This window comes from Sorex araneus, chromosome X (genome assembly GCF_027595985.1).
Source record: "Sorex araneus isolate mSorAra2 chromosome X, mSorAra2.pri, whole genome shotgun sequence".
NCBI classification, from domain to species: Eukaryota; Metazoa; Chordata; class Mammalia; order Eulipotyphla; family Soricidae; genus Sorex; species Sorex araneus.
In genome coordinates this window covers 120527737-120538890 of record NC_073313.1, presented here as the reverse complement: position 1 = coordinate 120538890, position 11154 = coordinate 120527737, and the positions used below count along the sequence as shown (strand labels likewise).

General features: G+C 46.8%; 1 pseudogene; it reads left to right on the top strand.

Annotated features, from left to right (window-relative positions):
* The first annotated feature begins 10597 nt into the window (after window positions 1-10597).
* LOC129399769 (immunoglobulin heavy variable 3-23-like) lies at window positions 10598-11154 on the top strand (annotated as a pseudogene).

Genomic DNA, 11154 nt, shown 5'->3' with positions numbered 1-11154 from the left:
AGTACTTCTACTTGCCTCTTGTTCTCAAACACATCCTCCACATCTTATTACCTCCACTACCACCTCCACCTCCGGTTTTGTCTGGCTCCTCCTCCTCCTCCATCTTCTTGTGTCTCCCGGACCTCCTCGTCCTAGTCTTACTTGTCAGGTTGTTTCACTGCCTCACCCCCTGTGTCGTCTTTTTTTCCTTCTACTTAGCACTCCATATCATCCTCTTCTTGTCCTCTTCCCTCCATCACCCCATCTGCCGCCTGTTTGCTTCCTCTATGATGCTCCTCCAACTTCTCTCAAACACTTTTCTGTTTCCTCCATTTCCATCTGCTCTTCTACTTCCGCATCGTCTTTTTCTCCTCCAGGGTCTCCCTCTCCCCACACTTCCCTGACCCTCCCCCTCACAAATTCCAATTTCCATTCCACCATCCACTTCTTCTGATGTCCCCTTCATCGTCTTCTGACATAGTTCTCCTCTTGTCGTCCTACTCTTTTCTCCTTCCCGCCACCACCTCCTTCTCCAACTGTTTCCTTCTTTCCTTCTCCTCCTCCATCTCTACCGCCAATCTTTGTACCTCCAATTCATCTTGGTCTGTCATCGTCGGTGTTCCATTTTCGACTCCAGTCTCCTGCCCTTCAGTTCCTCACACATTCTCTTGTCATTGAACTCATCCTCAGCGTCTTTTATTCTTCTTGCTACCACCTCTTCCTTGACCTGTTTTCTCTTTATCCTCCCATCCAACTCCTCCTTTTAGTTTCGTATCTCCAATACCACCTTCTGTTCCGATGTTGCCTCCTTTCGTTTTCACCACTCTGCCTCCACTCTCTGCTGCTCTTCATTCTACTACTTACCTCTCGCCATAAACTCCTCCTCCTCTTCTTTTCTTCTTCCCTCCATCTCCTCCTCCTCTGCCTGTTTTATCCCTCCTTCTTCTCCAACTCCTCCATATGATTCTGATGTAGTCTTATTCTCTTTTCCACAACTCCGCCTCATTGTCTCCTGCTCTACGGTTTTTCTAACCTCTTGTTCTCAAAGGCCTCATCCTCTTCTCCCTTCATTCGCCCACCACCTCCTCCACTGCTGGTTTTCTTACTCTCGGTCCTCCTCCTCATCAATCTTCTTGTGTCTCGGTACCTCTTTATCCGCCTCTTATTTGACGAGTTTGTTTTCACTGACTGGCCTCCTCTTTGTGGTCTTCTTTTCTTCTACTTATCTCTCCACAAAATCATCCTCTTGTCTTCTTCCCTCCATCACCCCATCCTCTCCAGTTTGCTTCGTCTACTATGCTTCTCCATCTTCTCCGATTCAAACACTTTTGTGTAACCTTCATTTCTGTCTCCTCTTCTAACTCCACATTGTCTTTTTTTCCTCCTGGTTTCCCTCTCCCCACATGTCCCTTTCCCTCCCCCTCACAAATTCCATTCACAAATTATAATTCCCATTTCATTACCAACCTCTTCTTCTAGTGTCCCCTTCATCTTCTGACAAATTTCTCATCTCGTCTTCCTCCTCTTCTTTTCTTCCCGCCACCACCTCCTCCTCCACCTATTTTCTCTCTCCTCCTCCTCCAACTGCTCCGTTTGGCATCTTACCTCCAATTACAACTCCTGTTCTCTTGTTGCCTCCTTTCGTTTCCACCACTCTGTCTCTACTGTCCGCTGCTCTTCATTCTTCTACTTACCTCTCGTAAATGAACTCATCCTCCTCTTCAAACTCCTTTCAGGTTCCTTACCTCAAAATGCTCCTCCTCTTCTAAACTTGTCTTGTTGTCTTTTACACCACTATGCCTCCATTTTCTCCTGATCTTTCAGGTCTTATACTTACCTCTGGTTCTCAAAAGCATCCTCCAAATCAGTCTTTCCTCCACCACTGCTGGTTTTCTTCCTCTGGCCCTCCACTTATGTCTTATGTCTCTGTACCTCCTCATCCTTTTCTTACATGATGGGTTCTTTTTCACTGCCTCACCTCATCTGTCTTCTTTTCACTTCGACTTACCTTTCCATAAAATCATCATCTGCTTGTCTTCTTCCCTCCATCACCACATCAATCTCCAGTTTGCTTCGTCAACTATGCTCCTCCACCTTCTTCGATTCAAACACTTTTGTGTGTCCTCCATTTTCACCTCCTCTTCAACATCTGCATCGTCTTTTTCAACTCCAGGTCTCCTGCTCCCCACATTTCCCTGTCCCTCCCCCTCACAAATTCCTCACAAATTCAAATTCCCATTCACTTATCTACCTCTTCTAATGTCCCCTTCATCTTCTTTTGATTTATTTCTCCTCTCGTTGTCCTGCTCCTATTCTTCTTCTTCCTGCCACCACCTCCTCCTCCACCTGTTTTCTCCCTCAAAATCCTCAAAGTCCTCTTTTTGGTTCCATACCACAATGTCTTCTTCTTATTCTTACCTTGTCTTGTTCTCGTTTACAGCACTATGCCTCCATTGTCTCCTGCTCTTCAGTTCTTCTACTACCTCTCGTTATTGTCAAATGCATCCTCCACTTCTCTCTTTCTCCACCACCCCCTCTACCACCGGTATTCTTCTTTTGGATCCTCCTCCTGCATCTTATGTCTGCATACCTCCTCGTCCTAGTCTTCCTTGATGGGCTTTCACTGCCTCGCCTCCTGTGTCATCTTTTTCCCTTCTACTTACCACTCCATGAAATCACCCTATTCTTGTCTTCTTCATTCCATCACCATGTCCTTAGCCTGTTTGCTTCGTCTACTATACACTTCCACCTTCTCTCAATCAAACACTTTTGTGTTTCCTCCATTTCCATCTGTTCTTCTACCTATGCATCTTTTTCTCCTCCAGGGTCTCCCTCTACCCAAACGTCCCTGTACCTCCCCCTCACAAATTCCATTCACAAATTCAAATTCACATTCCCCCATCACCTCTTCTTCAAATGTCCCCTTCAACTTCCTTTGAAATATTTCTGCTCTCGTCGTCCTAATCTTTTTCTTTTTCCCTCCACCACCTCCTCCTCCACCTGTTTTGTCCCTTTGTCTTCTCCAACTCCTCCATTCAGTCTGTACTGCCAATTCTCCTCGTCTATGGATGAAGACTTATTCTTTTTTTTCCACCACTCCACATCATTGTCTCCTGCTCTACAGTTTTTCTAATTACCTCTAGTTCTCAAAGGCCTCATCATCTTCTTCCTTCATTCCTCCACCACCTCCTCCATTGCTGGTTTTCAACTCTTAGTCCTCCTCCTCCACGTTATTGTAGGTCCATTCTGCCTCAACCTCCTCTGTCTTGTTTTTCTCTTTTACTTACCACGGCACAAAATAATCCTCTTCTTATCTTCTTCCATCACCCCATCATTCACCTGTTTGCTTCGTCTACTGTGCTCCTCCACCTTCTCCGATTCAAACACTTTTGTGTTTCCTCAATTCTGTCTCCTCTTCTACTTCCGCATCTTCTTTTTCTCCTCCAGGGTCTCCCTCTCCCCAACTCCCCTGTCCCTCCCCCTCAACAAATTCCATTCACAAATTCAAATTCCCATTCCACCGTTCACCTCTTCTTCTGATGTCCGCTTAATCATCTGACGTTTTTCTCCGCCTGTAGTACTGCCTTTCTTTTCTTCTTCCCACCCCGATATCCTACACCTCCTGTTTTCATCTTCTTCCCTCTTACTCCTCCATCTCCACCACTTTTCTCTATACCTCCAATACCTCTTATACTGATGTGTTCCGTGTTCCATTTTCAACTGGGTCTCCACAGTGTCCTTCACTCAGTTCTTTTCATTTCCTCTCATCCTCCTTCTCTTCTTTTTTATCACGCCATAATCTCCTGCTCCACCTGTTTTCTCCCTTCGACTCCTCCAACACATCCTTTTGGCATCGTAACTGCAATTCCGCCCTCTGTTCTCTTCTTGCCTCCTTTCGTTTTGGTGAAACGACTCCCTCCACTGTCTGCTGCTCTTCATCTTTTACTTAACTCTCGTGCATGCAATCATTCTCCTCTTCTTTTCTTCATTCCTCCACCAAATCCTCTCTGCCCGTTTTCTTCTTCCCACCTCCTCCTCCATCTTCGCCCTTGTTTGCCATACTTCCCATTTTTCATTGTCTGATATCATCCGTGTTCCATTTTCAAATCCAGCCTCCAAAGTCTCCTGCCGTTCAGTTCAACTCATTTCTTCTCCTCTTCAATCTCATTGGCCTTCTTTTCTTCTTCCCTCCACCACCACCTCCTCTGCCAGTTTTCTCCCTGCTCCTCCTCAAAGTCCTCCTTTTTGTTTCGTATCTCGAAACCCTCCTCCTCTTCTAACGTTCTCTTTTACACCACTACACCTCCATTATCTCCTGCTCTTCAGCTCTTCTACTTACCTCTCATAGAAATCACCTTCTTCCTTGTTTTCTTCCCTACATCACCAGTCCTTTGCCTCTTTGCTTCGTCTACTATGCTCCTCCACCTTCTCCAATTCAAACACATTCGTGATCCCTCCATTTCTGTCTTGTCTACTTCCGCATTCTTTTTCTCCTCCAGAGTCTCTCTCTCCGCACACTTCCTTGTCATTCCTCCTCACAAATCCAACTACCCATTCCCCATCCATCTCTTCTTCCGATGTCCCTTTCATCTCCTTCTGACATTTTTCTCTGCTCCTGGTCCTAACCTTCATTTCTTCTTCTGCCCCACTATCATACACTGTGTTTTCATCTTCTACCCTCTTACCCCTCGATCTATGCCCTTTTTCTCCATACCTCCAATTCCTCTTATTCTGATGTACTCCATATTCCATTTTCAAAGCGGCCTGCACACTTTCCTTCACTCAGTTCTTCTCATTTCATCTAGTCCTCGAAATGCTCCTCCTCTTGTTTTCTTCTTTCCACCACCACCACCTCCTCCTGCACCCGTTTTCTTCCTCAGACTCCTCCAGATAATCCTTTTGGCATCATAACTCCAATTCTGCACTCTGCTCTCTTCTTGCCCCCTTTGGTTTTCACCACTCTCCCTCCACTGTCTGCTGCTCTTCATTCTTCTACTTACCTCTCGTCCATGCAATCATCCTCCCCTTCTTTTCTTCGTCCCTCCACCACCTCCTTTCCGCCTGTATTCTTCTCCCCTCCTCCTCCTTGTTTCCTGTACCTGCAATTCCTCCTGTTCTGATGTCGTCCGTGTTCCATTTTCGACCCCAGCCTCCACAGTTCCTTTCCCTTCAGTTCTCATTACCTCTTATCTTTGAATTCATCGTCTTCTTTTCTTCTTCCAACCACTACCTCCTCCTCCTCCTGTTTTCTCCCTCCTCCTCCTCCTCCAATTCCTCCATTTGGCATCATACCTTCAATTCTGGCTCTTGTTCTCTTGTTGCCTCCTTTCGTTTTCATCACTCTGCCTCTACTATCTGATGCTCTTCACTCTTTCACTTAACTCTCATCCATGAACTCATCCTCCTCTTCTTTTCTCCTCCCTCCACCACCTCCTCCACCGCCTATTTTCTCCCTCCTCTTCAAGCTCATTTTGGTTCCTTACCTAAAAATCCTCCTCCTATTCTAACGATTTCTTGTTGTCTTTTACACCACTATGCTTCCATTGTCTCCTGCTCTTCAGTTCTTCTACTTCACCACAGGTTCTCAAAAGCATCCTCCACTTCTCTTTTCTTTCCTCCTCCAACCAGTCCACCTCCGGTTTTATTCCACTGGGTCCTACTCTTCCATCTTCTGTCATCATAACTCCCTGTCCTTTCCATACATGACAGATTCTTTTCACTGTCTCACCTCCCCTGTGACCTCTTTTTCGCTTCTACTTACCTCTCCACAAAATCATCATCTCTTTGCATTCTTCCCTCCATCACCGCATCCATCGCCACTTTGCTTCATCAAGTATGATCCTCCACCTTCTCCTATTCAAACACATTGGTGTTTCCTCCATTTCTGTCTCCTTCAACATCTGCATCTTTTTATTCAACTCCAGGTCTCCCTCTCCCTACACGTCCCTGTCCCTCCCCCTCACAAATTCCATTCACAAAATCAAATATTCACTCACTCATCCACCTCTTCTTCTGATGTCTTCATCCACCCCAAGTCAGTTCCCTGTGCCAACACCATGGCTTCACATCCCCATCTGCTTGAGGTGACAGCGTTTCGGAGAGACATTGGCAAATGACTCATCCCAGGAACACTCATCTGCCTCCTACCAAGATCTCTTGACCCTGGGTGAGATGAGGACGGATGGAGCCCCTGCCTTGGTCCAGGCCCAGTGCTTGACCCACCCACATATGGCTCTTGCCACAGAGAAAATGGCTCGTCTTCATGATTGATCTCAGAGAGGCCCGAGAATCACCTGCACTTGAGTGTATCAGCTCAAAGCCTGAGGCCTGGCACCACCTATGCAACTGTGCTATAAGCCCAAACTTTACAGGGCTGCCAGCTTAGGAGAAATTCGAAATTAGATGGGAACATTGAGTGGAAGCCCATGGGGCTCATGAGTGAAACACTACCACAGAAGGTCCAAGCACATCTAACAGCTCAGGAAATCCTCAGACTGGGATTGTAGCAGCACTCAGGACACAGGTGTTGAAATAGTGTACAGTCAATTAATTAGTGCCTGCTCAACGAGGTGGCTTGGAGGGTGGGAACTGGGGATGTTGGTGGAGGGAAGAGCACACTGGTTGTGGGATTGGTGTTGGCATGCTGAATACCTGAAACAACTCTATTGTGAAGAACTTTCTAAATAACTGTGTTTAAAGTAAGAAAGGAGAGAGAGACAGAGAGAAAGAGAGAGAGAGAGAGAGAGAGAGAGAGAGAGAGAGAGAGAGAGAGAGAGAGAGACAGAGGACCGAGTTTCCATCAGTGACCTAGTATGAATGGGTCAGTTCAGACTGAGCTCGTGCCGGGGTCTGCAGTGACAAGGGGGTTTGGGGAAAGGGTCTGTCAGACACCCTTCAGTCATCTCCAGAAATCCACTCCTCTGGGACACTTGTTCCGCTTCAGTGTCATTGAATGTTTCCCACTGGCAGAGGAACCTGACGGAGCAATAGAACCGACTGTGGCACTGGTGGTGGATGACAAGGGTGGGAACAGCAGGACCCTGAGCAGGAGCACCCAAGCTCTGATGGAGATGGAAGGTAAGCAAATAAGGACAGAAGCAGAGTGACCTCAGTGGAAACATTGAGAAGTGGCAATTGAAGTTTTATTTTTGAAATTTAGAAAACTATAGGTTCCATGAAAATTTTAAAAGGAGATATGGAATAGTTTAAGTGTAGCCTATAACAAATGTCTGCCCCGTGAGAATGCACGGCAAACCCCAACTCCAAAATGCAAAAATCAGAGAGCCAGAGTGATAGCATGATTTGAAGGGTGCTGGCCTTGGGCTCATCAACGGGAGTTATCCCCATTATCCAATATGGTCCTCCTTAGCACTGCAAGGACTAATTCTTCTTTTTTCATTGAATTTTGTTTTTATAAAGTTTTTCACAATATTTAATTACATTTAATATTCGAACAAAATCCCACAACCATTACACCTTCCTACTACCATGTTCCCATCCTGAATCCCAAACCCTGCCCCCAAAGCAAAGCTAATAATTTATTTTGTATTTATTATTGGGACTGGAGCGATAGCGCAGCGGGTAGGGCATTTGCCTTGAATCTAGCCAACCCGGGTTTGATTCCTCTATCCTTCTCGGAGAGCTCGGCAAGCTACCGAGAGTATCCCGCCTGCACAGCAGAGCCTGGCAAGCTACCCATGGTGTACTTGATCTGCCAAAAACGGTAACAAATATCACACTGGAGACATTACTGGTGCCTGCACGAGCAAATCAATGAACAATGGAACTACAGTGCTACAGTGCTACAGTATTGTTTGTTATGAATAATCCACTACAAATTAGACAAAAAAAAGGTTTCTTAGAAGAATGTGTGTGAAGATTGTCATATTTCACAAAGGAGCCAATAAGCCCTTCTATAAGAGGTTAGTAACATGTTGTTAAGGTTGAGTCCTGTGTGCTTATATACATATACACACATACATATATGTATGTATAAATATATTTCCCAAAAGGTCTTTTAAAGTAGATATTTTCTACTTTATTTAATTTGATTTATTTATTTATTTATTTTTTGCTTTTTGGGTCACACCTGGCAATGCACAGGGGTTACCTCCTGGCTTTGCACTCAGGAGTTACTCCTGGCGGTGCTCAGGGGACCATATGGGATGCTGGGAATCGAACCTGGGTCGGCTGCGTGCAAGGCAAACGCCCTACCCGCTGTGCTATTGCTCCAGCCCCAGATATTTTCTACTTTAAACCCCATCAAATGTGGAGTGCTACTCTTGGTTTATTGGTGGTGTAAAGTGTGAGATGTCCAGGAATAGATTGGCTCCTTGGTGAGACCAGTCTAAGCATGTGGAGAATGGCCTTGAGCATGACGGCGGTTGAGTTCTGGAGGTTTTCGGCAGCCAGGGCTGGCTCCATTGGGGCAGGGAAGGCCTCACCCAACCCACCCCAAGTTACCCTTGAATAAAATAGCCATTTCCAGGAGTAATTCTTGAATGCAAAGCTAGGTATTACAACCAAGCATCACTGAGTGTGGTCCTAAAAAAAAAACGATAAAATAATTTTCTATCAATATGTACTTTGCCTGCAAATTTGGAGACGACAGCTGGACTAGAGTTCTAACCGACTGGATTCCATGGGATGTCAAAAGAATGGGTGGCCGCCCACCTACGAGATGGTCAGACTTTTTTGTACAGACCCTGAATGAATGGTTTGAGGTTCTTCGTGTTTCTGGAGCAAGTAGATGCCATAGGGCTACACCAGCACGTGACAAGAACAAATGGAGACATTACTGGCACCCGCTTGTGACCCTTTACTCTCCCTTTGCAGGACTTCCCCATGCGGCCCTTTCTCTGTAAACCAGACTTACTCTAAGGTCTCTGTGAGCTGTGATGGGACTCAGGCATGAGTGACCTCCACGTGGAGGCAGGAAGGATTCCCTTCTCCATGGGGTTGTCTCTGAACACACCTACCTGGGGAAACTAGTGTGAATCAGGCTGGGCCCATTTCCCAGTGCTCACACTTCCTGTCCCCAATGGTGCTGAGGACACACTTGTCTATTCATACAGGGGGTTGGGGGAATCTGCAGGACCCCCCCCCCCCCAGACCACAGGAGGGGCTGCAGGGGCGCTGCCGACCACCAGAGGGCACTGGGGATCCACCTCGGAAATGACTCAATCCCACCAGGGGGCAAAAAGGGTCATCATGTGCTAGAAGCCCACACGTGCCAATATTCTGTCACAACACAGAGACACTCAGCCCCCATCATCCCACCCACTCTCCTCCATGCCCAGTTCCAGCGTCTTTCCCAGGACCCTTCCCCATCGCTCCCAGAGCAGCTCCACTTTCAGTGACACCCTCACACTCCCAACCCCCTCCCTGTGGTCTGTCCTCCCTGTCCCCAACACTCACCCCACCAGACCCCCAGGACTTCAACGCCTGGCAGGTGAGTATTAATCGGTACTTTCCTGTTTGTTATTATTTTTATAGCTTTCTCTTTATATTCATGTGAGATACAGAACAGCTTTTCCTCATTTTTCTCCCTCCTTCTAGAAAGCTTGTGTGACCCATTTTAAATGTCCAGGATTGGGGCTGGAGCAATAGCACAGCGGGTAGGGTGTTTGCCTTGCACGCAGCCAACCGGGGTTCGAATCCCAGCATCCCATATTGTCCCCTGAGCACCACCAGAGGTAATTCCAGAACCAGGAGTAACTCCTGTGCATAGCTGGGTGTGACCCAAAAAGAAAAAAAGATAATGTCCAGCATTGAGAGTAATCCAAGAAGCCTTTAGTCCTGAGTAAAAACCCATAATATAATCCTAGAGGGGAGGCTACTGAGAGTGAATCTCCGTCATCACACCCTACACACACTTACACAAACATGAAGCACTGCAGAGAGCATGAGGGAGGGGTGAGGCTTGGGGGGCGGAATAACATGGGCCAAGGGGAAACACTGGGGTGAGGGGTTCATTCACTGTTTTGGATGTGATGGTCACTACAAGAGTGTCCACATATGTCAGTGCTCATGAAACAGTAATGTTTCCTCTGGAGAAAGATAAAAGAAAATTGACATAGGAGCTTGCTTCAGTGGATTTCCAGATGTGAGTGCCTTGTTATATGATTATTCAGACTTGCTCCTGATGCTATTTGAACCCTTATTCCCAAAACGTTGGCAATAGTGAGTGACTCGGTGGATTCATTTTCTCTAGGTAGTCGGACCAATTATCAAAATGTATTTAAAATATATTGTAAAGACCACTTAACCTTTAATGTGTCATATTGTATTATGAAATAGAAGTAATAGTGTACACATTACAGGATTTATATAAAAATAAATATTAAAAAACAGTTTAATTGCTTAAACATAATTATTGCGTACTGGAATAGCAGAGTTTCTGAATCTTTTCCTGTCTCAGGCAGCCTCAGAACCCTTCACCTGCTCTGGAGTCCTCCCTTCTCTCTACAAGTTCTAAGAGAACTTTTTATAGAGGAGGAGGACATGCAAATAAGACTCTCTGCACAGTGATGAAAACAGCCCAGCCCAGTCCCAGCTCCGGGAGAGGAGTCAGTTCAGGGGTTCCCAGGGGCTCCATCCTGACTCACACAGAACCAACATGGCCTGTGGGCTGAGCTGGCTTCTCCTGGTGGCTGTGTTCGGAGGTAACTCATGGGCAATGAGACACGGAGTATGGGAGAGGTGGGAGAGGCAGATCCTCTGTGTGAGGAGAGTTTCCTGACCAGGATGTCTTTGTGTTTGCAGGGGTCCAGTGTGAGGTGCAGCTGGTGGAGTCTGGGGGAGACTTGGTGAAGCCTGGGGGATCCCTGAGACTCTCCTGTGCAGTCTCTGGATTCAATTTTGGCGGCTCTTCAATGAGCTGGGTCCGCCAGGCTCCAGGGAAGGGCCCAGAGTGGGTCTCACACATTAATACTGGTGGTGGTACATACTATGCCGACTCTGTGAAGGGCCGATTCACCATCTCCAGAGACAACAGCAAGAACACGCTCTCTCTGCAAATGAGCAGCCTGAGGGAGGAGGACTCGGCCCTGTACTACTGTGAGAGACACAGTGAGCGGAAGGCCCTGTGGGCCCAGACACAAACCACCTGCAGGAGGAAGCAGGGTGAGCTTCAGGGCTGCAGGCCCCCAGGAGACTCTGAGGACTCGCCCCTGA